Source organism: Sus scrofa, chromosome 6, assembly GCF_000003025.6.
Source record: "Sus scrofa isolate TJ Tabasco breed Duroc chromosome 6, Sscrofa11.1, whole genome shotgun sequence".
Classification (NCBI taxonomy): Eukaryota; Metazoa; Chordata; class Mammalia; order Artiodactyla; family Suidae; genus Sus; species Sus scrofa.
The window spans coordinates 48,592,684-48,619,889 of NC_010448.4; the positions used below are offsets into that span (position 1 = coordinate 48,592,684).

At 50.6% G+C, this 27,206-nt stretch overlaps 1 protein-coding gene across 6 annotated transcripts in view; it reads right to left on the bottom strand.

Annotated features, from left to right (window-relative positions):
* The window catches only part of AKT2 (AKT serine/threonine kinase 2), a 64,688-nt gene that overhangs the window by 36,899 nt on the left and 583 nt on the right, over nucleotides 1-27,206 (bottom strand). For 2 of the 6 annotated variants that reach the window (XR_002344388.1, XM_005655818.3), the window contains exon 1: nucleotides 13,330-13,505. The exons of 1 other annotated variant lie outside the window; for it this stretch is intronic. The gene's annotated coding sequence lies outside the window, so the exon portion shown is untranslated. Of the gene's footprint in view, nucleotides 1-6,930; nucleotides 7,021-13,329; nucleotides 13,516-27,206 lie in introns of those variants that run through there. 3 more of the 6 variants (XM_005655819.3, XM_021093205.1, XM_013988561.2) reach the window with 3 other exon arrangements.

Genomic DNA, 27,206 nt, shown 5'->3' on the forward strand with positions numbered 1-27,206 from the left:
AAATCAAAAATGCGAACATCCAAGTCAGGACAGTCATTACATTTGGGAGTAATGGGGGGGGGGTTTCTGGGAGCTAATAATGTTCTACTGTCACAAGGAACCCCAGCTTTACAGTCACCTGTTACACTGTACAGTATAAAACACACTGAACAGGGAGTTCCTGTCGTGGCTCAAGGTTAACAAACCCAACTATTATCCATGAGGACTGGCCTCACTCAGTGGGCTAAGGACCTGGTGTTACCGTGAGCTGCAGTGTAGGTTGCAGATGCGGCTCAGATCCTGAGTGGCTATGGCTCTAATTTGACCCCTAGCCTGGGAACCTCCATATGCCCTGGGTGACGGCTTAAAAAGCATTGTTTTGTGTATCTTATGACAAAGTAACAATAAAAAAGAACCTGCATTTAGGAGTTCAAAAGATACAGGGAAGCTGAAACCCGGCCTCCTGGCTCCAGGGCTCCCCCCAACCCCAAGGCTGGCTTGCCTAGATTTCCACTTCAAGGCCAGGCACCAATGAATAATCTGGGGTCCAGAGGTTCCGAATTTCAACCCCAGGTTCTGCTGTTTCTCAGCTGTGTGGCTGCAGCCAAGTGACACCCTTTTGTGCCTTCTGCTCCCATTTGTACAATGATCCCCCCTGGGGGGTGGGGAGAAGGGGGGCTGGAGTCTTGGTGAGAATGTTTACACAAGAAAGCTGAATGGGAATGGAAATCACAGGCAGGGGTCAGCTGGGCAGGGTGAGGGGAAGTGACCGAAGAGGGGCTGAGAAGGGGGCCTGTGACCATACCGGCAGGATGCAACTGACTGATTTTGGCTGTGCTTGTGGCATGCGGAAGTTTTCGAGCTAGCTAGAACTGAAGCCACAGCAGTGACAATGCTGAGTCCTTAAGGCCTAGGCCATCAGGGAACTCCTGATTCTCTAAACAGCTGCTAGGGACGTGGGTATCCCTGACTCATTCAGTTGCATGTCTCAAACACACTCTACTAAGTTATTTCCACCAGCCCATCTCCTCTCAGTGGTTTCCAAACCATAGCTCCTTCAGGAGCTTCATCTCACATTGCTGGGGTCACATCCATTAGAGGTGATTTACAGGATGACGCAGGGCCAAGGAGTGAGGCCCTCAGAGGACTGCCTCAGCCCGGCGGCCAGCCCTGGGGACAGACTGGCTCCTAGAAAGGGTCCTTCCAAACCTCCTTCCTCACCTGTAAAATCAGGGCTGTTGTGGTTCCCCCACCTCAGAGGGGTTATGCGGCCAGTGCTCTAGTGCTTCTGTCTTCGCCCCTCCCCCAGTCTGAGGCCACCTGAGTCAGAGCACACCCTCTCTGCTAAACCCTCTCATGTCCCCATGTCACCCACAGTAAAAGAAGCCCAAGTCCTTACAGGAGCCCTGGGACCCCGTGAGGGCTGCGTCAACCCCACTTCACTTCTCCAAACACACTCCTTGGCACTGGTGCCTTCAACACAGTAACACCCCTACCTCAGGGCCCTGGCACATGCTGCCCGACAGAACACTCTTCTCCAAGCAGCTGTGGGGCCCCACCCCACTTTCTACAGCCTCTGCTCACAATCTTTTTTGGGGAAGCCTCCCTACCCTCCATGGTCCAGAGGGCACCTACCTGACCTCCCTCATCCTCTACTTGTCGCCAGAGGTGCTTATTTATAGCATGGCCAGCGCAACCAGATACACTTCCTTGTTTCCCAGTTTACTGTCACCCCTCCGCACTGTGATGTGAGCATGGCAAGGGCAGGGGCTCTGGCCTGCTCCATCCTCAAAACCTTGCACGGTGCTGGGTCCACAGTGCGCGCTTTATAAATATTTGCTAAATGAATGCAAGAGTGAAGCCCTGTGCCCAGAATAGGCTCGAAATAAGTTAAATTCCTTTCCTTGCCACTTGTCAAGTCCTTTTCCTCTCGCCCCCTCTCCCTGACCTGTTTTCTACGCCAGACAGCACAGATGGGACAGAGGAGGCAGGGGGGGAGGCAAAGGATCTGCGTCTCCTGGAGCTGCAGACAGTGGGGTGGGGGGGTTCCCTCCTGACACCTCAGGACCCACAGGAGCCTCTGTCACCTGCCCTGTAATCTGCACTTGACCTACAGCTCCCAGCAGAGGATGTGCTAAGGAGAGAAATTCAAAGACAACAGGAACCCATCATTTGACAGGCAGCGTCTGTGGAGTTGAGCAGACCTGGATTCAGGTCCCTGCCCCTGGACTTTCTGGCCTCCCTAAGTCTCAGTTCCCTCCTCCGTGCCAAGGGGATGAGAGCAGTGCCTCCGTCACAGGCTCCTGTGTGGGGAGAACCAAGCACAGCACCCGGCCGCAGTGAGGGTCCACCCACCAGACAGAATCCACCCCAACAGGCCAATGCTGCCCATCAGCACAACAACAGAACAGCCCCGTCCCCTTTCTGAAGCACATACGCACCACGTCGCCTCAATTCTGATCCACTTCTCTTTTCACAGGCTGACATCGCTGAGACTGACACGCACCTCCCAATCCCGGAACAAACCTCACCTACAGCACCCTTTTCAGAAGAGCGACATACGACCATCAGCGGATCTTTCAGGGAATGGGATCTTCCACCAGAGGCCCACGGTATACGTGAAGTATCACGTACAGAGAAGGAACCGTGCCAAAGAGCCCACAGAGGCTGAATAAAGGGAGCGGGAGTCAAGGTAGCCTTGGGAGCCAAATGCATTTCAACCTCAGCTCCGCCACTTACCTGTGACCCTGGGCAAATCACTTCCCCCCTCCCCACCACAGTTTCCTCCTCAGCAAACAACAGAACAAGGCGCCAAGGCTGCTGTGAGGAGCAGACGAGTTCACCCACCTGAAGTCCCTCGAACAGAGCCCAATGCGGCAACTGAAGGCTCAACACCTATAAGGTGTCATTTCTTCTGAAGGCAGGGACATGGGGACCATCACTTCCTACATCACCCGTTTCTGTAATGTGAATTTTTACCGAAGTGCCTCCTTGGCAAGAAGGTGGCACTGAGGAGGTCCCATCATGGTGCAGAGGAAATGAATCCAACTAGGAATCATGAGGTTGAGGGTTCGATCCCTGGCCTCACTCAGTGGGTTAAGGATCCGGCATTGCTGTGAGCTGTGGTGTAGTTCGCAGATGCGGCTCGGATCTGGCATTGCTGTGGCTCGGGAGTAGGGCGGCAGCTTAAAGCTCCGATTAGACCCCTAGCCTGGGAACCTCCATATATTGCAGGTGTGGCCCTAAAAAGACAAAAAAAAAAAAAAAAAAAAAAAAAGAGAGAGAGAGAGCGAAAAAGCATAAAAAAAAAAAAAAAAAAAAGAAGGTGGCATTGAAGACGCTTTTTTCCTCTTAAATAGCACATGCTCCCCCAAGTGCCCCATCTGTCTATCCAGAGCAGGTAAGACTGGAGGCAGGCTGAAGACGGGAGTGGGCTGCAAAGGACACTGGGACAAGAAAAAGCACCTGAACAAGGCCCTTCTTTCTCTTCCCTGCCACCACCCGATGCCGCCCCCCCCATCCCCACTCGGGTTCTTACAGCACCTACAGAAATCATGCCAAATTTGAGTCTGCCTGGCCGCAGACACCAAACACTCCGAGAGCACCACGCCTCGGCCAGAGGACCCTCCAAACACAGCTCTGACCTGACCCTCCCCTGCTCCAGGATCACATCACAGGCCTTTACGGCAGCTTCAAGGCCCCACCTGAGGTGCCCCCTGTCTGTTCTCCAGCCTCATTGGTCAGACACTCCCCATCCCACCCCCGACACTTTTCCCTTAATTTCTTGCATGCTTTCTCACCCCAGGGCCTTTGCACATGCTAGTTGCTTGCTTGGCACACGACTTGCCCATCTTTGCCAGCTAAATCCTCATTTCCTGAGGGAAGCCTGCCCCGTCTGTGCCATGCTGCACGAGGCATGGAGCTTCCTGTCCCCTCACGGCACTTACCTCAACTGTGCCCAGTCACCCGTATAATCACCTGGGTAATGGTGCCTCCCTCACCACACTGGGAGCTCCACAAGGCAGGGACAGAGACTGTCTCAGTCCACACTGTGTCCTCAGCCCTACCCAGCCCAGAGCTTTCCTTCATGCAGGGTGGGGTGGCAAACAGAACCAGAGCTTTTGAGCTCTGTGACGTGAAGGCAAAACAAAAAATCCTGCATTCACTCATTCCACAAACACGGCATCCGTGCTGCGTCAGCACTGCTCTGGTCACTGGGGAGGCAGCAGTGACCAACACAGAACTCCCTGCCCTGGGGGAGGGTACAGAGGGTAGGGCGGGGGTAGCAAAGGCATTAAAACAAGTACGTTAAATCAACAGCTAAGTTATACGGTACATCAGGATTTGACCAATGTTACGGAGAAAAGCAGCACACAGAGGACTAGGTGTGTGGGAAGGGGACGAGGTGTTCCAAGTTTAGAGACGGTGGTCAGAGAAGGGCTCACTGACACGGTGAGACCTGAGCGGGAAGCTGACGGAGACGAGGTGGCCACAGGAAGACCTGGGGTCCTGCTGCAGAAGAGCAGCGCCACGGAGAGGCCTGTGGGAGACACCGTCGGGAGGCGGTGGAGGGGAGCCGGGCACGAGCGAGCGGCTGCGGCCTGGAGAGAGAAGGGGACTGTCGGGTTGAGCAGCGCAGTGTACGGAATCCTCTGGAATTTGGTATCGTCGTGGCTGTGCCGTAGGCCAATGGCCTCAGCTCCGACCTGACCCCTAGCCTGGGAACCTCCGTGTGCCGCGGGTGCGGCCGTAAAAAAAATAAATAAATAAAATAAATAAAACACATAAAATAAAAAGATGCCCTTTTCTTTCTTTTGACACCCCTGGGTCGTTGGGGGACCCAATGAGACGTGCTTCGAGCACAGCTGGCGATGAGGCCAGTGCTTTGGAAGACAGGCAGCAAGTAGACCAAGGCAAACCCCAAAGGCAAGGGCCAGCCTGAGCCTCCGTGAGAGCTAAGCAAGTGGCAGCTATGTAAATGCTGTCGCTGGCGGATTGAAAAGAATCATTCCGATGATCCACGACATGCCCATGTTAACTTTCTGAAAATATCATCTAAGTGAAAACACACAGCTAAAAACAGCAGGCGCCTCACAGACACCACCCCAAAACACGCGCAACACCCTCCCCGCCACTGCGCTCCAGGCCTCTGGACACCAGTTTGAGAAACACCGCCCTAGGGGACTCCAGGCCTGCCTGGACCTGGGCCCTGCCACCCTCCTCCCCCACCTCAGCTCCACCACAGTGGCCCACTCTCAGTGTCACCCCCACATTGAAGCATCTCCCACCTCAAGGCCTTAATTCACCTTCTACCCCAGTCCGGCCCACCCTTCTGGCTTTTCACACTGCAGCAGCGGCCTGAACGCCTTGCCGCGGGAGACTTCCTCAAACCCCCTCCCACCAAGTCCTGCCAGATGGCTGCTCCCTCCCCTAGCCCAGCTACTGCTCCCTGGTGTACAGAACTACGTGTGGCACAGAGCAAGTACTCAGTAAGTTATTTGGTGAAAGAATGGAAAACACCAATGACCAGAAACGGCCAAGGGCAGGCTCCAGAGGCCATTCAGGAATCAGGCTCCAAGGCTGAAGGTAGGGGAGTGCCTTCCACCCTCACCCCTTCCCCCTGGCCCCTGGGGAAGGATGGGGCTGGCCAAAGTCGCCTCATGGGCATTAGAAGGTAGAGAGAGGCAGACACACCTCATTTCCCAAGGAGGCATCAAATGGATCTAATACAGTCATTTCTGAGACAACTGAGGCCTACTTTGTGTCAGCTCTGACTAGAAGAAGAGAAAGCAGAAAGGACCATTAGAAAAGCAGTAACCACCCCAGGAACAGTGGCTATGGCCTTGATCAGAGGCAGAAGAGCAGGTCTTTTTTTTTTTTTTTTAATGGCCATGCCTGAAGCATATGGAAGTTCCCAGGTCAGGGACTGAATCTGAGCCACATCTGCAGCAACCCCAGATCCTTTAACCCACTGCACAGCGGCAGGGATTGAACCGGCACCTCTGCAGCAACCCGAGCTGCTACAGATACTTAGCTCACTACGCCACAGCAGGAACTCCAGATGAGCCAGTCTTAAAAAGGCAGACTTGACCCCAGGTAGAGGTGGGTTCAAACATCATGTCTGTCACCCACTTTAGCTTTAGGTAAATCCAATAACCTCCCGGGCCTTCATTTCCTTATCTTCGAAATGGGGAGAAGAGCTGCACCAAGCTCCCGGGTCATGGTGGGGACTGGTGAGAGCAGACACCTAAAGCCCTGGAGCGGGGCCTGGCACAGAGAGCCTGCTCTGCCAGCTCTCAACAATCCCGGCATTCCATGGAGCACTCCGGACCTCAGCTTCTGATCCACAAAATGGGTGGCTGCTGCCTATTCCACAGACGGAGTGCTCGGGGCGTCGGGCCAAGCAAGGGCTCAGCAAAGGGTGTGATGAATATTCCCGTCTGGTGCCCTCCTCGGCAGGAACCTCCACCAATCCACCCACCACCCCCTCCCTGTCACCCACAAACCCAGGCTGGCTGCACCCAGAACCCCTTCTCTGCTCTCAGGTGCTTGGCCTCACCATCGCTAGCAACAGCAGCTCAGGTCCATTGCGTACCTTCTCTGGAAGCCCTGTGCCAAGCACCTTCTGACACGTTAGCTCCCTGAAGCCTCCCTACAGTTCCTCTCGGCAGAGATGTTCCCCTTTCAGCTGAGCAAAACGCATCTCGCGAGATGAAACAAAGCCCCCGGGGTTGCATGGCAACCAAGAGAGGAGCCAGGAGCAGGACTTACACCCAGGTTGGCCGCCCCAGCCGGGGCCACTACACAATGACCCACCCGCCCAATGATGAACACTCTCTAACCAGGCCAGAAAGGCCTGAGGAGGGGGCAAGGGAGTGGCGGCCACCCCCGCCGGTTCAGAAAGGGCCCGCAAAGTGGCAAACCAAGGCAGCCTTGGATTTCTGGCCTCACCCTTAGAAACAACATCTGCAGATGAGCTTCCTGGACAGGACAGCTGGGCCTGAGGAACTTCCTGCGGGAACCTCTGACAAGCGGTCTCCTCTCGGCCAGCCCTGGCCTGCTGTCCCCTGTTCCCGCACCCAGGGCAGCCGGGCCCTGACGTGGGTGCCGAGTTGGCAGCGGGTCCTGCCCCCAAGGGGCCAGGCTGAGCTCCCACTCGGCCGCCCCTCCCACACTGCTCCCTTGCTCCCTCCCTCCTGGTCCTGCTCCCAGGGCTGTCTCCCCACGCTGGGCCTCTTGCTGCTTGGCTGGTTGTCCAGAAGAGCCTGCCACGGAACCACCCCACCGTGCAGCCCAGAGGCCTGGTGGTTGAGAGCCCTCCACCGAGAGCTCTTGAAAGTTGGAGAGAGGCGCAAGGAGGGGTGTCCCTGGGGCCCCCAGGGGCTTGAAGATCAACTGCGAAAGACACTCCTGTCCATCTCCCTATCCCAAGGGATTTCTGGAAGCCCGAGGAGGTTTGCTCTGAAGGGCTCTGCTCCTTCCAGGAAGACATTCCAGAACGAGCCTGGGAAAATCAAGGCTCTGCTTACTGCACTAACCCTCAAGTCCCAGGCTCAGGTGCTGGATGAGAAGTCACCCTCATCCATGGCTACCAAGTGCCTTCCTGGGCTGGGGGGACTCTGGAGCCACTCTGCCCAAATTCGAAGCTGGTCAGTGTTGGGGGACCCAGTGCAAGTTACCGAGAGCCTCCTGGAAGGTGGGAACCAGAGCCGATTCCTCCTCCACTCAAGTCCTCCCATGGCTCTTCCCTGCACACCAGCCCCTAACTACATGTCACCTCCTCCGGGAGGCCCTCCCTGATCATTCCAGCTAAAACATAATATCCCCACCCTCTCCCTCCCTGACCCTCATTCATTTTGCCTTTGGAACATCAATCACACCCTCATGGCCTTTCATAGGTTTGTTTGCTGGGTACCTGCCTGCACTAGAAGGCAGGCACAGGAGGCCCAGCCTTCCAAATTCTAGAGCAGTGCCAGGAATGCTGCAGGCCCTTAGGCACATAGGCTGAATGCAGGTAGAATCAGCAAGTACAGTTTTTATCAGGAATTACTGTTGTTCTGTGCAGTTATCTGCTATCAGCCCAGCTGTTGGCTGGGGAGGGGTAGGCAGAAAAATCAGCCCATTGAGCCTCCCCCATCTGTCCCTAAAGGGAACAGCCATGGGCCCTGGGGAACACGGTGTGAAAACCACAGAGGAGGGAGGCAACCATCAGGCCTTCACTGTTTCTACGGCAGAGATTCTACTCAAGGGGGAAGTGGGAGGCATGTGAAACTCCCTGACCAGCTCTAAAATCTACCCCCACCCCAAGCAAAAGCCTGAGAACCTCTCTTATGGCAAAAGGCATCTTCTAAAAGCCTAAATCTGACCAAGCTGCTCTTCAAGGCGGTCTACGAGGCTCTGAGGGACCCAGCCCCTGGCCTGTCCTCCCACCCCCTCCCTTGCTCACCCTGGGTGGCCCCACGGGCCTCCATGCAGCCCATCCCTCACCAAGCTCAGGCCTACCTTCGATTTTTGCACTATGGCTCCCCCTCACCACCACCCATCACCCCAAGGCTGTTCCTTCTCCTCAGGTCACCTTGTCAATCTGGGATCAGTTCAGAGACCTTGCCCACAGCCCATCACACTTGATCTTAACTGCCTAGCACCTCCCTCTAACAAGCCCCTAGTTTATTCCCCAGGTTTGGGGTTTGTCTCCTTCAGCTCCACAGGGGTAGGGCCTTTGTGGAATGCACCCCTATATCCTCAGCACCTGAAGCAATGCCAGGCACACAACAGGTGTTCAATAACTGGTGGTGGATTCCTCAGCTCTGCAATGCCTTCAGGATCCAAGCCACACTTCCTGCCCAGGCCCATGAGGCACTGGGCAGCGTGGCCCCTGACTCCCACAGGCATTTCTGGGGGCCTCTCTGGTTGGGACCCCCCTTCTGCCGCTGGGCCTTCCGAGCTGTTCTCACCTTACCACCACTCCTGGAAGCTACAGAGGAGAGTCAATTAAAGAAAGTACATATAGGAAAAGGGGTTAGCAGAGCCTGACATCAAAAGGAGCTAGAATTTCAACCTCAGAGGGGCTCCAGGCAGCAACTGTGTAGGAGAGCAAGGGAGCCTGAGGACTGCACTTGCCAGTCTCTCACTATATGTCCCCCACCCCTCAAGCCTCTAGAACCTCCATGTCCTCAGCTGGAAAATAGGCTAATTTCAGTCCTGCCCTCTTCCTGGTGTTACCTGCCAAGGCTCTGTAACCTGGGAAGGGTCTTCAAAATCCTAGCAGAGGAGTTCCCGTCGTGGCTTAGTGGAAAAGAATCTTACTAGTATCCATGAAGATGCAGATTCGATCCCTGGCCTCACTCAGTGGGTTAAGGATCCGGCGTTGCCGTGAGCTGTGGTGTAGGTTGCTGTGGCTGTGGCGTAAGCCTGCAGCTGCAGCTGTGATTCAACCCCTAGCCTGGGAATGTCCATATGCCACAGGTGCGGCCCTAAAAATAATAATAATAATAATCCTAGCAGAAATAACAAGAACTACAAGTGCTAAGATAACCTGAAGCCTTACCATGTGCCAAGTGCTCTTTCTTCAACAGTGAGAATAGGAAACCTTTACTGCGGGCTTACTGTTATGCCGACACAGTTACAAATGCTTTCCACAAGTTAACCTGTTTAACCTTCGAAACAACCTTTCAGGAGAGAATTATCATCATCCCATGACCAAAATGATGAATGGTGCTCCGAGGGCTGAGGAACTTAATCAAGAGCACACACGCGGTAAGTGGTAGGGCTGCATTTGAACCGTGTGCTGGGAAGCACCTCAGCACAGCTCTTTACAGAGTTAAAAACCAGGACACCAGGAGTTCCTGTTGTGGCTCAGCAGAAACGAATCTGACTATCATCCATGAGGATGCAGGTTCGATCCCTAGCCTCGCTAGTGGGTTAAGGATCCAGCACTGCTGTGAGATGTGGCATAGGTCACAAACACAGCTTTGATCCCACCGCGTTGCTGTGGCTGTAGTGTAGGCCAGCGGCTACAGCTCCAATTCAACCCCTAGCCCAGGAACCTCCAAATGCCATGGATGGGGCCCTAAAAAGACAAAAAACAAAAACAAAAAAAAAAACAAAAACCCACCAGATTCCTGGATCCTGGCTGGGTGAGGGTGGTGGGCTGGATTCCAGGATACCTGGAGAGGACTGAAGTGGGGGTGAGGAAGGACTCATGCCCTCGGACTGCCATCAGAGCACATGGTGCTAGGCCCCATTCCGGGAGCGTCTCCTGGCTTAATTCATTTAATCCTCAGAGAGCCCAAGGTGGATGCCATTTGGAGCACACTGCACAGAGGTGAACACTGTGGTGCAAGGTCACGTCACACAGCCAGAACGTGAAAGCACCAGAACTTGCACACACGCCCACCACACCATTCCAGTGCAGGGACATCATACATGGGCCCCTGGTAGCTGTGTCACTCCCTGGATGTCTCTCCCACTGTTTCCTCCTGGAAACACTCTGCCCCAGGTTAAAAGATGCCCTGGTTCAACTCTGAGAAGGGACCAAGTTTTATCAGCAGGCCCAGAACTCCTGGACTGGCTGCCAGCAGATGTGTTCATGGCAGCCCAAGGCTCCAAGGGTTGGAAGGAAATGCTCAAGGGTGCAGCTGGCAGGGTCCAACGCAAGAGACCCCATTCCAGATTGGGATGTTGTGAACAAAAAATTTCTTCAGACCCCAGCCTGGCCCTCTAGCATCAGAGAGACCTAGGACAAAGCCACTTCTCCTCTGAACCCCAATTCCCCCCCCTTTTTTTTTTAATTTTTAAGGCCACAGCATAATATATGGAATTTCCCAGGCTAGGGGTTGAATTGGAGCTGTAGCTGCCGGCCTACGCCACAGCCACGCAGGATCCAAGCCACATCTGTGACCTACACCACAGTTCATGGTAACTCACTGGGCAAGGCCAGGGATCAAACCCGCGTCCTCATGGATACCACTGAGCCACAGGAACCCCAAAATGGGTACACACTTCTACCTAGCTCACGGAGTCTGTAAAGTGGGCATAACCATACCTACCCTATGGGTGTGTTTTGAGATTTAAATGAGGTCATGTGTATAAAAGGTCTGTCATATGCCTGACATACGGGAAATGTCGAATAAAATTCACACAGCTCTAGGAGCTCCCTTGTGGCACAGTAGGTTAATGATCCAGTGCTGTCACTGCTTGGGTCACTGCTGTGGCACTGGTTCAATCCCTGGCTCGGGAACTTCCACATGCCATAGGTGCAGCCAAAAAAAAAAAAAAAAAAAAAAATCACCAGCTCTGGAAATGATTTGCCATTCTGTGCCTCAGTCACCCCTTCTAAAATGGAGATCATGACAACAGTATCCAAAGCTCTAGGATGTTAGCATTCAGCAAGTTAATCCATGTGAGGCATTCTGAATAGCATGTGGAACACAGAATGCACTCAATAAAGATCAGCCATTGATCTCATGATTACTGCTTTTACTGCTGCTGTTAACCCCATCAGGCAAACCCTCTAAAAGGCAGCAGAAACAAGGAACAAATCCCTAGAGTAGAAACATTCTACAGAGCTACCATGGCCTCAGAGACTCAGGGACCCTTCTCTCCAGCAACAACCCATGGAAGCCAGTTGGCTTGGAAGCCAATGGTGTGGACCAGAGGGACTGTCTGCCTCCTTTGACCGCATCACCAGCCCACACTAGCTGGGTCAATCAGGGACTGTGGCCAGCCCTCTGGGAACTCCAGACCCAGGGCAAAGGTGACAGAGCAAGCCAAGGTCACAAGTTCACCAGGGGAGCAGGGGTAGCGGCCTCACGACTGGGCCTAGCTGCTCAGCTCCCCCCAACAACCACAGCGAGAAACTAGATCCATAGGGGATTTGGCTGCCCCCAGTCCTTCAGAGCAGCCTTCCTCTCTGGGTTGGTGTGGGCCAGGGGCACTCCCGCCCAAGTCCGCCTGGCCTCTGCGGAGGGGAACAGCTGGGAAAACAGCACTCAGCCTCACTGCCGCCTAATGGTGAAGCCAACTGTTATCGCCTGGTGGGGAGCGTAAACATGATGGGCGGCTGGACTGCTGACCAAGGAGACACAAACATGTGTGTGTGGCCTTATGGCCAGAATGGAGGGGCCTGGGTAGTGCCTGGACCCTTGGCATCCACCACCAACCACTATTAGTGCAAGGCTCGCAATGCTTCTCTGAGAGGGGAAGAGTAAACAAAGTTGAAAGGCAGACCAAAGACGACCTAATTAAGCCCAGGGCTCTTGCTGAGCCCAGTGGCTCCCAAATGAGAGGCAAGGGGTCCCCAGAATCCCAAGGATAAAGATGTCCCCAGCCACCCTACCCTCGGGGAGCAGTGTCCCTCAAAAACTCCTTCCTCTCGAGTCTTAAGCAGGCCCAGGGGCACAAAACCTCAAATCTAAGCTCGATATCGTCTCCCCTCCCTAATATGGAGCCAAAAGCTCAGAAAAACTTAAGTGGCTTCTAAGATAACTCCCCTCCTCCTTCCCCGCCAAAACCACGGGAAGAATTTGCCACAGAGGTGTCCCACACACCTTAAAATAAGGTTTAATATCATGAAAAGGTTCTAGAGTAGACAGCAGTCCCACTGACCATCCAATTCTCCCCAAAGTCAGTAAGAAGTTCAATAAAGGGTGATCCTCCCTTCTCCGGCTCAGTGTAAACCCCCAGGCTCCACCCAACAAACACAGGAGGCAGAACCCCCTCCTCATCACCCAGCATCACAGCGCTCCCCAAGTACTGCCGCGGTCCCCCCGCCCCGCGTGGTCCCTCAAGATTAACATCACAACCCTCCTTTGATACAGCTCAGCTCTACGTTCTAAGGATGGCTCCCCCCGGGACCTCAGTGGTACAACCCAGAGGGCGCTCCCCGAGCCACACTTGATAGCGCTCCCTCCCCAGAAGCCCCCACCTCTCTAAACACGCTCTAGGAGCTGTTCCCACAGCCCCGAATAGGTCCAGCCCCCTACGCTACGCGCCCCCTCACAGGCTTAGCTCTCGCACGCCGGGCGCGCTCTCCCCGCTAACCCCACTGACTCAACCCACAGCCCGGACACGTTGGGGTCTGCGCCCCCAGCCCTTCCGTGGTTCCGTCGCCGCACTTTGATATGCGCCGCCTGCCGCTTCGGTGGTACAGCTCTCCGCCCCCGCCCCCTCAGGGCTAGTCCAGCCGCCCCCGCGCAGCCACCCCCACTCAGTCCCGGAAGGGGGGGGCTTAAGGACCACGGTTCCCGCCCGGAGAGTACCGGTGGTTCGGCCCAGCGCGGCTTTCCGGGGGGTCGGGACGCGACCAACGCGGGGCAGGGAGCGCTCGGGGACACGCGCTGGCGCACTCACCTGTCACCGGCGGCCGCCCAGCCCCTCTGGCGGGGTTCTACTCCTGCCCATCGCCACGCTGCGCTTGATCCCTCTCCCTGTATTTCCTGGCGGCGGCAGCGGCAACAGCAACGCCTTCGCGGAGCCAGGCCCAACGGCTCGCGCGGCGCGGCCCCCCCGCCCCCTCCCCCAGCCCCCGCTTACCGCCCCCTCCCACCCTTTGGACGGAAATACCGCCTTCTCCCGCCACAAACAGGAACTGACGTAAGAGAAGGCGAGAGGGACTCGGGGAGCGCAAGAACGCAAGCGCAGGGCAGGGGCTGTGGCGGATTCAGAGCCGGGCGCCTGCGTACTTTAGGCAAGTTTGAGGCGGTGTGGTTAAGGGATGTGCCTCGCGCGTGCGCCAGACGGAAAGGCGAGCTAGAATTTGCGCATGCTCAATAGGACTTTGACGCCTGCTTTCCCTGGAGGCTACAGCTGTGATATTTCCCGGCAGCCCCTGGTCCTTAATTACATAGGCTTTGATCTCTTTTTACTCTGCTCTCGCTTCTGGTCCCGGTTCCGAGCCGGGGAGCGGGCGTTAGAAAGGGATTCCTTTTCTGTATAGCCTCTCATGGTTGAGCACAGATTCTGAAGTCACAGAAACCCAGCTTTGTATTTCCTTGCCGGTGACTGTGACCATTTTCTGTGCCTCAGTAACCACATCTGCAAAATGGAAATAATCATAGCCCTGTCTCTGGGCTATGGGGCTATTTTATGTAAACAGAATGATTTATATCAATTAGACATGCTATGACTCCAGAATATTAAGATCCTATTTGCACGACATATGTACGCAATTAAATATGGGATATAACTTTTTTACAGGGTAACTTGGGCTTACCAAGGCCTTAAAATCGCCTTGTAAAAAAAACTTTGCACAGATGCTGGCCCGTTTATTAGTATACCGGGGAAGCTGTTAAAACATCTGGCTCCCTCTCATAGGTTGGGTGGGGCTTCCTACCTTCTGAATTTGCGTTCCAGTAATACTACGCAGCTTGGCAAGTATGCATTGGTTAGTGTATACTTCTAGAAGGCCTGGCTGGGAGTTGAAGAATCCTGGGTCTACCTAAGTCTGTGAGAGTGTCTCAGGCAAGTTCTGCTCAGTGGAGGTAGTTTCCCCGGAGGTAGTTTCTCCAAAGGTAGACCTGGTGCTGGAACTAGTCCTTGGATCCATGCTGGGTCTCCATCTTGGAACTCTGCATAACTTACCCTTATGTAAGAGGCACTCTGATATTTCTTTTTTTTTTTTTTTTTTTCTTTCAGTGTTGTTTGAGACCCTGCTGAACTGATTTTCTGACCTACTAATGGGTCATGCAGTTTGAGAAATACTAGTCTGGGGGCGAACAACACTCATTGGTTTGGTTTTGGTTGTGGGTTTGTTTGGGAGGGGTTGTTTTTTGTTTGTTTTTGTCTTTTTAAGGCTGCACCCGTGTCATAGGGAGGTCCTCAGGCAGCCACAGCAACACGGGATCCAAGCCAGGTCTGCGACCTACAACGCAGCTCACAGCAACGCTGTATCCTTAACCCACTGATCGAAGCCAGGGATCGAACCTGAGTCCTTATGGATCCTAGTTGGGTTCGTTAAGCCAATGAGGGGAACTCTTTTTTTTTTTTTTTTTTTTGGTATCATTTTGGTTTTCTTTTTTGGCTGCAGTAAGTGACCAGAGCTACTGAAATGACAACACCCGCTCCCTAACCTGTTGAGACACACTGGAACTTCCAACACTCACTGACTTTGGAAATAGATTAGGCTTAGTTTTTTGGGGTTTTGTTTTGTTTGGCCGCACCTACAGCAACCCAAGCTGCTGCCGTGACAATGCTGGATCCTTAACCCGCTGCGCCACAAGAGAACTCCTAAGGCCTTAGTGCTAATCATGCCTTTCCTGTGTCCTTGTCAAGACAACTTTACTTCTCTGAGCCTGCCTTTCCTCACTGCAAAGTAACAGCAATAGAATTTATTTAGCTATTGTTACAGACCACGTTTTGTTCTTGACATAGTTCCACCGATGCTATCCTGTTGCTGTCAACACCAACTTGGAGGTTACGTGCGACAGTAATGATAAGGGAGTTGCAAGGGTCCCCGGACAAGTAAGGGGAGGAGGTGGGATTTGAACCCAGGCAATCTGATACAAGAGCCTGGGTTCAAACTCGTATGCTGACAAATGGAAAGTAATGGCCCCAATTCTGTCCTTTGCGTTGCTTTGGCAAACCACTTAATTACTATTTTGGGGGCCTCAGTCTCTCAATTTCCACATCAAGGGTGATTGAGGAGAAAATTCCCTGAAACCCCAAATTGTTCTCTACCTTCTAATCTCTTCTGTGAACTTCCCGCCTAGGGCTATAAATATGAGCTGCACATGTGCCTTTCTGGGGAGAAGGGCCTGTAGCTTCTCTGAAATGTGCTCAAAGCCCTTTTTTCTTTTTTTCATTTATTTTTTTGCTTTTTAGGGCCGCACCTGCGGCATATGGAGGTTCCCAGGCTAGGGGTTAAATCAGAGCTACAGCTGCCGGCCTACACCACAGCCACAGCCACATCAGATCCAAGTGGCGTCTGAGATCTACATCACAGCTCACGGCAAGGCCAGATGCTTAACCCACTGAGCAAGGTCAGGGATCGAACCTGCAACCTCATGGTTCCTAGTCGGAATCGTTTCCGCTGCACCACAACGGGAACTCCACTTTGTTTCTGTTTTTTGTTTGTTTGGATGGAACGTGATTTTGATTAGGACAATTAAAACAGAGGGAAGTATCTTGCAAAATATCACATAGCCAGAATGCGGCGCCCAAATCCATTCCCCAAAGATGTCTCAGGCCAAGCCCACACTTTCGCCCTGAACTTCATCTGCATGGGTTCAGATTTGAAACACAGCAAAATCTCATTTTATGCTAAATTATAGTATGTGGATTTGAATCAGAGAAATGATTAAAACATAGTTTCTCACATTATTAAGAAAAATTGAGTTCCCATTGTGGTTCAGCAGTTTATGAACCTGACTAGTATCCCTGAGAATGTGGGTTGGATCCCTGGTCCTGATCAGTGGCTTAAGGATCTGGCGTTGCCATAAGCTGTGATGTAGGTCGCAGACGTGGCTCAGATCTGGTGTCGCTGTGGCTGTGTTATAGGCTGGCAGCTGCAGGTCTGATTCCCAGCTCCCCTAGCCTGGGAACTTCCATATGCCAGAGGTTCAGCCCTAAAAAGACAAAACGAAAAAAAAATTTGAGATAAGGTGTTCTTGTTGTGGCTCAGCGGGTTAAGAGCCCAACTAGTATTTGTGAGGAATCGTATTTGATCCCTGACCTTGCTCAGTGAGTTAAGGATCCAGCGTTGCTGTAGCTGTGGTGTAGGCTGGCAGCTGCAGCTCTGATTCATCCCCCAGCCTGGAAACTTCCAGGCACTGCAGGTGCAGCCCTTAAAAAAAAGAAAAATTGAGATAATATGAATGTCACTTTTTTTTTTTTTTGGTCATTAAGAAAGTGTATTAATTTCACAGCTGCCCAACCTGATGATTCAGAAACGCTATTCATTCTGTTGCCACAAGATGGCAGCATGTGTGCTGCCCAGCCCTGCTGGGACCTAGAGGACTTGTAGGCCTCAGACCCTCTCGGAGGAAGTCGGACCTTTGTGCTGTTACTGAACCATTCACTGTTTAAAAGGAAACTCTGGGAGTTCTCCTGTGGTGCAGTGGGTTAAGGATCCAGCGTTGCTTAGGTCACTGCTGTGCTGTGGGTTCCATCCCTGGCTTGGGAACATGCTGTGGGTGTGGCCTAATAATAATCATGAAATATATAATGGAAAAAAATAAAAACCAGTTAAAAAATAATACAACAAAAGGAAAATTCTGACATGACACCTAAACATGATTGGAACTGGATTCTGATCCAGGGGAAAAATGGCAACAACAAATGTTATTGGAACAATTGATGAAACTGGAATAGGAACTGGGATTTATAAAAGAGACCCGGTGTTAAATTTCTTGGTTTCAATAATGACACTGTGCTTATGAAATAAATTATTCTTGTTCTTAAGGAATGCCCATGGAAGTACTGCAAGGTAGAGGGGCATGATGTCAACTTCAAATGGTTCAAAAACATGTGTGGGGAGTTCCTGTTATGACTCAGTGGGTTACAAACCGGACTAGTATCCATGAGGATGAGGGTTCGATCCCTGGCCTCACTCAGTGGGTTAAAGATCTGGCGTTGCTGTGAGCTGCAGTGTAGGTCACAGACAGGGCTCATATCCTGCGTTGCTGTGGCTGTGGCGTAGGCTGGCAGCTGGAACTCCAATTCCACCCCTAGCCTAGGAATCTCCATATGCTGTGAGTGTGGCCCCCAAAAAAAAAAAAAAAAAAAAAAAGGAAAAAATAGAAATAAGAAAGAAAAAAATAAAAGGAATTCCCGTCCTGGCGCAGTGGTGGACAAATCCAACTAGGAACCATGAAGTTGCAGGTTTGATCCCTGGCCTTGCTTAGTGGGTTAAGGATCCGGCGTTGCCCTGAGCTGTGGTGTAGGTCGCAGACTTGGCTTGGATCCTGCATTGCTGTGGCTCTGGCATAGGCTGGCAGCTACGGCTCCGATTAGACCCCTAGCCTGGGAACTTCCATATGCCCCAAGAACGGCCCTAGAAAAGGCAAAAAAACAAAAACAACAACAACAAAAAGTACCCCAAGAGTTCTTTTTTGTAGCCAATGAGAAGGTCATTAAAGGGGTCTTTAGTGGTGGTTCTAATGCAGGTGCTGAAAATCTTCCCTGAATATTGTCAGTTTCAGAGCTAAATTAGAAAAGCATGTTGTGCCAGGTACTATTCTGTTTTTGTTTCTGCTTTGCTTTTTAGGGCTGCAGGTGGGACATATGGACGTCCCCAGGCTAGGGGTCGAATCAGAGCTACAGCTGCCAGTCACAGCCACAGCCACAGCAACGCCAAATATGAGCCGTGTCTGTGACCCACCTCACAGCTCACAGCAACGTCAGATCCTTAATCCATTGAGCGAGGCCAGAGACTGAACCCAAAACCTCGTGGCTACTAGTCGAGCTCATTACCGCTGAGCCACAATGGGAACTTCCACCAGGCACTGTTTTAAGCCCTTCACATGACTCCTTTGATCCTCACAATCATCCTGTGAGGTAGATGCTGTCCATCTACTCCCATCTCAGTGAAGAGGAAACTGAAGCACAGAGAGGTTGAGTAACTGGCTCAAGATCACACAGCTGCAGAGCTCAAGCTATCAATCATAACGGACCATCACGAAAACCAACCAGTCCCCAGAATATACTATGTTGATCACTGAGGAACAAGCGCTGCATTAAATATGAGGAAGCAGAAAAGGCAGCTTTAGGGAGAAACTTTGGAAAAAATGAATGTAAGTCTGTGTGCTCTGAACCTCCACCTCAACCTGACATTCAAGTCTATGTAAAAATCAGTCTTGAACTCTGCAAGATTTAGCCAAAATGATGTACGGAAATAAAATGGCTGCTGATTCTGATTGACTGAACCTGCTGGCCATTAATACTGGAGGAAAAATTAGAATGTTCCTCAGACAAATCCGATTAGTCTCAATATTTACTTTTAAACATATAAATGACATAAATTCAAACTTATAAAACATAGATGCATTCCCTTTGCCTCTGCAATTTATCTCCTCAATGTTTACCCTATGGATAGGCTCCCATGTGAGCAAACGGTTGGGTACACAAGAGGCACTGCTGTGGTTCAAAGGTATATCCCCCCCCCTTTTTTTTTTTTTTTTTGCTTTTTAGGGCTGCACCTGTGGCATATGGAAGTTTCCAGGCTAGAGGTCAAATCGGAGCTGCAGCTGCCTGCCTACACAGCAATGCTGGATCCTAGTCACGTCTATGACCTACATCATAGCTCGTGGCAACGCCAGATCCTTTAACCCACTCAACGAGGCCAGGGATCAAACACGCATCCTCATGGATGCTGGTCAGGTTCATGACCTGCTGAGCCACAACAGGAGCTCCTGTGCAGTTACTTTAAAAGGAAATTCTTTCTAATTAGGATATTAAAAGATATTTAACGTCCTTAGCCATCAGAGAAGAGCAAATCAAAACCACAATAACAAGGAGTTCCCGTCGTGGCGCAGTGGTTAACGAATCCGACTAGGAACCATGAGGTTGCGGGTTCGGTCCCTGCCCTTGCTCAGTGGGTTAACGATCCGGCGTTGCCGTGAGCTGTGGTGTAGGTTGCAGACGCGGCTCGGATCCCACGTTGCTGTGGCTCTGGTGTAGGCCAGTGGCTACAGCTCCGATTCAGCCCCTAGCCTGGGAACCTCCATATGCCGCCGAAGCGGCCCAAGAAATAGCAACAACAACAACAACAAAAAAGAGAGACAAAAGACAAAAAAAAAAAAAACCACAATAACAAGATACTATTTCACACCCATAAGGATGCAGTAATCAAGAAGAAAGATAATAAAGTGTTGGTGAGGACACGGAGAAATTGGAAACATCATGCACTGCTGGTGGGAAAGAAAAATGGCACAGCTGCTTTGGAAAATAGTCTGCCATTTCCTCAACTGGTTAAAAATAAAACCAACTTACAACCCAACAATTCTACTCCTACGTATATACCCAAGATAACTGAGACCACCTGTCTACACAAGAACTTGTACGTGAATGTGCATGGCAGCATTATTCATCATAGCCACAAAGTGGAAACTCAAATACCCGTCAACTGGGTAAATAAAATGTGATACGTCCTTGCAATGCACTATTACTCATCAATTAAAAGGAATAAAAGACTGCCACACACTGCAACATGGATGAACCTTGAAAAAACTACTAAGTGAAAGAAGCCAGAACCTGCTGCATAGCACAGGGAACTAAGTTCAGTCACTTGAGATGGAACATGACGGAGGATAATGTGAGAAAAAGAATACATATGTATGGCTGGATCACTTTGCTGTATAATAGAAACTGACAGAACACTTTAAATCAACTATAATGGAAAAAATAAAAATCATAAAAAAGAAAGAAGCCAGACACAAAAGGCCACATATTGTATGATTTCCTCTATAGGAAATGCCCAGTGGAGGCAAATCTATAGAGAGAGAATGCAAATTAGCAGTTGCCAAGGGGTTGGAGTCAGGGGCAGAGCATAAGAGGATTTGGGGATTGATGCTTAAGGAGTAAGGAAACTTTTCTAAAATTGTAGGATAAAGAAAATTTTCCACAGTTGTGGTGATGGATGCACAACTCTATAAATAACTAAAAGCCACTGAAATGTGCACTTTAAATGAGTGACTTGTCGGGTATGGGGATTACATCTCAATAAAGTGTTTCTCTGGGTTTTTCTTTAGGGCCGCACCTGTGGCATATGGAGGTTCCCAGGCTAGGGGTCCAATCGGAGCTACAGCTGCCGGCTACACCACAGCCACAGCAACTCAGGATTCGAGCCATGTCTGACCTACACCACAGCTCACAGCAATGCCGGATCCTTAACCCACTGAGCAAGGCCAGGGATCGAACCCCCAACCTCATGGTTCCTAGTTGGATTTGTTAACCACTGCGCCACGACGGGAACTCCTTTTTTAAGTCCTTTATGTGCTGATAGGAAATGATCTCCAGGATATATGTTAAGTAAAAAAAAAAAAAAAAGGCAAAGTGCCAAAGTATTATATATGCTACCATCTCAGTGGGAAAATTTAGTTATGTTTGTAAATGAAATACTTCTGGAAGGACACATAAAACCTTGGTTGGTTTTAAAAAGGAACATTGGTTGGTTCTAAAAAGGGGAACTGGGAGTTCCCGTCATGGCTCAGTGGTTAACGAATCCGACTAGGAACTATGAGGTTGCGGGTTCGATCCCTGCCCTTGCTCAGTGGGTTAAGGATCCGGCGTTGCCGTGAGCTGTGGTGTAGGTCACAGACGCGACTCGGATCCTGTGTTGCTGTGGCTCTGGTGTAAGCCGGCAGCTACAGCTCCAATTAGACCCCTAGCCTGGGAACCTCCATATGCCCCAGGAGCGGCTCAAGAAAAAAAAATAAATAAATAAAAATAAAGAGGGGAACTGGATGGCTGAGAGATGCAGAGTAGGAGAGAGACCTGGTTTCTAACTTAAATTTTATGGATGCACCCAATTCCCAGGCCAGGGATTGAATCTGAGCCACAGCTACAATCTATGCCGCAGCTCTGGCAATGCCAGATCCTTTAACCCACTGCGCTGGGCAGGGGATCAGACTTGCACCTCTGCAGCAACCTGAGCTGCTTCAGTTGAATTCTTTATTTTTTATTTTTTTGTCTTTTTGCCTTTTCTAGGGCCGCTCCTGCGGTGTATGGAGGTTCCCAGGTTAGGGGTCTAATCAGAGCTGTAGCCGCCAGCCTACACCACAACCACAGCTCAAGGCAACAATGGATCCTTAACCCACTGAGCGAAGCCAGGGATCGAACCCAAAACCTCATGGTTCCTAGTCAAATTGCTTCAGTCGAATTCTTAACCCAGGGCACCACAATGGGAACTCCTTTTATTTATTTATTTTTTGTTGCTGTTGTTGCACCCTCAGCATGTAGAATTCCAGTGCCAGGGATTGAACCTGTGCCATAGCAGTGACAACACCAAGTTCTTAACCCACTGCACCACCAGGAAACTCTCAGAATCATTTTTTTTTAATTAATAGGTTCCAAAAAAGCATTAAGATGAATACAACGAGTTCCCATCATGGCTCAGTGGTTAATGAATCCAACTAGGAACCATGACGTTGTGGGTTCAATCCCTGGCCTTGCTCAGTGGGTTAGGGATCCAGCGTTGCTGTGAGCTGTGGTATAGGTTGTAGACACGGCTCAGATCCTATGTTGCTGTGGCTGTGGTGTAGGCCAACAGCTAAAGCTACAATTCGACGCCAGCCTGGGAACCTCCATATGCCATGGGTCCGGCCATAAAAAGCAAAAAAAAAAAAAAAAGTTGAACACAACACCTATGCGCCCACCACCCAGCATAAAAACCACTACCACACTGCTGCATGCCCACATGTGCCTCGCCAGTCACATCACTCCACCCTGAAGGGATCCGCTTACTTACATTTGGATCTTATCGTGCCCACGTCTTTCATACATTTACTACACTCCAAATATCTATAATCAATATGCATTATTCTGCACGCTTTTTGTTTTGGCCACACCAGTGGCAAGTGGAAGTTCCCAGGCCAGGGAGTGATCCTACACCCCAGCAGTGGCAATGCCAGACCCTTAACCCACTGAACCACAAGAGAGCTCCTATTTGACATCTTTAAAACTACATTCTTCTGCAGTTTGCTTTTATCACTCCACGTTTTGCTTTATTCATGTCGATAGGTGCAACTTTAGTTCATTTTCAATGAAGCATAATAGTCCACATCAAATATAAAATACATCCAATACTGATGTATAATTTTCCAAGATGGCCACACGGTGATCTCTCACCCCTTATGCTCTTCTTACAATGAGACACTGCCATTCCTGTCATTGAGAAGGAGGGCCCCTCCTCTTGAATCTGGGTGGGCTAGCGACAGTGGCAGAAATGAAGCAATGTGACTTCCCATGCTAGGTTAGAAAAGGTGAGAGTTTTCCCCGGCTTTCTCGAGAAGCTTGCTCTTGGAACCCAGCTGCCATGTTGCAAGGAAGCCCAGGCAAAATGAAGAAGCCACAAGTAGGCATTCTGGCTGCCAGCCCAAGCTGAGGTTTCATCCAAGTGCCCGTACCAGTTAGCCACCAGACACCCGAGGAGGTTTCCACGAGGACACCAGCCCTGGCCAAGATCTTATAGCAAGCACATGAGAGCCCCCGAGGTACAACCCAGGTCTAACTGAGCACAGTCAACTCCCAGAACCATGAGAGATAATGATTATTGATTTAAGCCACCAAGTTTCAAGGTAATTCATTATTATGCATTAAATAATCAGAACATCTATGCCATAATCTCTCCATTCTTCAACTGGTGCATGTTTGGGTTGTCTCCAAGTTTATGCTGTTGCAACAGTGATCCTGTGAACATTCTTATGCACGTGCCATGTGCATGTGCCAGGTTCTCCAGAAGGGTAACTGCCAGAGAGTATGCCATCTTCAATTACACTACAACCTACCAAACTCTTTTCCAAAGTGGTTGATACCAAGTTACATTCCAACAGCAGTATATACACTCCTATGACTCCAAACCTTCCCCAGTGCTTGAGACTAATTTTTTTTGCCAGTCTGCCAGGCACAAAACAGTCTTATTGTATATATCCTCTTGTACCTTTCAATTTCGTATTGTATGCATGAATTCAAAATAAACAAATACATGCTCAAACGTAAGACTATATACACATATATAGTCTTTTTAAGGCTGCACTTGCAGCATATGGAAGTTTCTGGGCTAGGGCTTGAATTGGAGCTGCGGCTGCTGGCCTATGCCACAGCCACAGCAATGCCAGATCTGAGCCAAATCTGTGACATACGCCATAGCTTTCAGCCACGCTGGATCCGTAACCCAGCAGGGTGGAAGGCCAGGGATCGAACCGCATCCTCATGGACTTTATGTTAAATTCTTAACCTGCCCAACAATGGGATCTCCAAGATTATTTAATTTTTTGAAAGGAGGTATTGCCCCAGTAGCAGCAAGCAAACAAGCACTTTTTGTGCTTAGATCTTGGGGCTTTTTTTTTTTTTTTTTTTTTTTTTGTGGCTCTCAAGGCATGTGGAATTTCCCGGGCCAGGGATCAAATCTGAGTCACAGCAGTGACAATGCTGGATCCTTAGCCCACTGTGCCACCAGAGAACTCCCAACCTTGGCTTCTAATGCCATCCTAAAATAAAAGGGACTAGAGCTTCTAGGAGAAATGGCTGACTCCACAACCAGGGCTGGAAATGTACAAAATGAGCCTGGAGTATCCATAGCACCAGAAAGTAAGGAAATGCTAAAAAACAAACAAAAAACTTCAAATCAACCCCAATAATGAAGGTCCGTCAAAGGGACACATGAGCCAACTGAAAGAGCTCCCAATGGCCAAAGCTGGAATAAGGTGAGCAACAGAATATAGTATAGGATTCCAATCCCAAGTATAAAGTATAAAATATCCATGAGTCCATGCTGATAAAAATTAATGATTGAGAAGTTCCTGTTGTGACTCAGAAGAAACAAACCAGCCTAATACCCATGAGGACATGGGTTTGATCCCTGGCCTTGCTCAGTGGGTTAAGGATCCGGCGTTGCCATGAGCTGTGGTGTAGGCTTAGGATCTGACATTGCTGTGGCTGTGGTGGAGGCCAGTGACTGCAGCTCAGATTCGACCCCTAGCCCGGGAACTTCCGTATGCCGCGGGTGCAGCCCTAAAAAGAGTAAATAAATAAATAAATAGATGAATAGAGAGAAAAGACAGAAGAATTCCAAATAGTTGCTGTTGGTGCTGTGCCCTCAAGGGGGTGGAGCAGGAGCACCCCACTCCTCGGGGGCGGCTGCGCAGACTGACTTCTTTTCAGAGTCCCACTCGGAAAGAATAACTAGAAAGTGGGGAGGCCTGACAAATAGAAGGTGATCAAGCTTAATGTAAACACTGGTAAATCACGTTGACACGAATCTATGGCCCCTGGCTGTGATGCGCTAGAATGGCACATTCCCTCTGAGCACTTCCTCTGAAGAACAGTGTCATCATGAGGCAAATGTCAGACATCGCGGCCGAGGGACCTCCTGTAATACACGTGCCCAGGGCAGGGCAAACCTTTGCAGGTCATCAAAACAAGTCCACAAAGCCGTCACAGCCAAGAAGAGCTTAAGGAGACATGACAACCCCTCATCTGTCGACACAAATATGTGGCCATATACTGCTGTCAAACCTGACAACCTAAATCTAACACGGCGCCCTGGAATGGAAAAAGACATTGAAACTGAGTAAAATACTAAGGAAATCTCAAAAAATTGTGGAATTCAGTTAATATGAATGTATCAGTATTAGTTTGTTCATTGGAGCAGATGTATCGTTTTTTGTTTTTTGTTTTTTTTGGGGTTTTGGGAGGGTTGGTTTTTTGTTTTTTTGGGTTTTTTTTTTTTTTTTTACCATTTCTAGGGCCACTCCTGCAGCATATGGAGGATCCCAGGCTAGGGGTCTAATTGGAGCTGTAGCTGCCGGCCTACACCAGAGCCACAGCAACACAGGATCCGAGTCGCGTCTGTGACCTACACCACAGCTCACGGCAACGCCGGATCCTTAACCCACTGAGCAAGGGCAGGGATCGAACCCGCAACCTCATAGTTCCTAGTTGGATTCATTAACCACTGAGCCACGACAGGAACTCCAAAGATGTATCATTTTAATGTAAGGTGTTAACCACAGCGGGGACTGGTCGGGAGGTATACAGAACTCTGCACTTAGCATACTTGATTTTTCTGTAAATCTAAAGATGCCTCAAGAGGAGGTATTGTCTAATTGATGAGGTTTGCAAAGGCCCAAACTGGAGTTCGCCACCCAGGTAAAACTCATGTCAGGTCTTCACAGGCAGGACTGCAGGAGCAGCACTTACGAAACCAAGACAGCTCAGATGCCCAAAGGAGAGGTCACAGTTGCGGCCACCCAACTCCTGGCCCATCTTGTGGCAGCAGGTTCGGGCACTGGAGGAAGGAGCGGTGGGACTGGCCTGGACCCTGGCTGCCAGCCGCAGCTACTGCAAGTCCCCATCTTGCTTTAGCACCCACTGGGGTAAACTACCAGAGGCGGTGATATATCCGGAGGGGACCTCATCCCCCAAGCCACCATCCAAACAGAATCACCCATCTGGACTGGCCCAGATCCGGCTCTGCAATTTAGCTGGAGCCTTGGGTTCACTGCACTTCCATTTCCACATTTGTTTATGGGTTGCAAATGGAAGTTCCTGCCTTCTGTGGCGTTGCCCTTAACCGAAGGGCAACTTGGCAAAGCACATATTTTGTATTTTGTACTTCTTGGCATCTAGGTGGTGGCCAGTATAGCTCTTAGCATCCCCCGATCCATGTCCTCTAGCGGTCTCCAGGTAGAAGAGTCCAACTGCTCTTAATTCTTTTTGGAATGGGGTGACATACGTATAACTAACTCATCTGAAAGATGCCAATAATCTGGGGGGAGCACCTCATTCCAATTTGTTATTGACCCAGTATCAGTATTTGAAGCGAAGCGATATAAAGGAGTTCTTTAAATTCACCTGGAAGGGACCCCACCTGTGAACAAGGGTTTCCACTGCAGCACTGGCTGTAACAGCAAGGAACTGGAAACCACCCGCATTCCCGTCCAGAAAGGACTGCTTGGGAGTTCCTGTTGTGGCGCAACGGGATTAGCAGTGTCTCTGGAACACTGGGATGCAGGTTTGCTCCCTGGCCTGACATAGTGGGTTAAGGATGACACGGTGCGGTGTGGGTTGCAGCTGCAGCTCAGATCTGATCCCTGGCCCAGGAGCTCCATACGCTGTGGGACATCCAAAAAGGGAAAAATAAGTACGTTTGGAGTTCCCTGGTGGTCTAGTGGTTAAGGATTTGGCACTGTCACTGCCATGGCTTGGGTTTGCTCCCTGGCCCAGGGACTTCTGTGGGCCGTGGGTGCAGCCAAAACAAAAATACCAAAAAGGACTGGTTAAGTCAGAGAGGCCATCACAGGTGTGCACGCTGGCCTGTGTGTACTTGTGTTCCTCTGGTTATACGCAGGCACGCACGCGTGGGCGTCTCCGCTCACTCACCCACATCTCTGAAGGGTTACTCCAGACATGGGTAACTCTGGTGGCCTCTGAGAAGGGGACTGAGGAGCTAGGCTTGGGAAGAGAATTTTCACCACGAAGCCCTCCGCATCTTTGCATTTAGAACCATGTGTATTGTATTTACAAAAGTGGTAGAATCAGAGAGAAAACCACACACCCCGGTGGGTCACAGC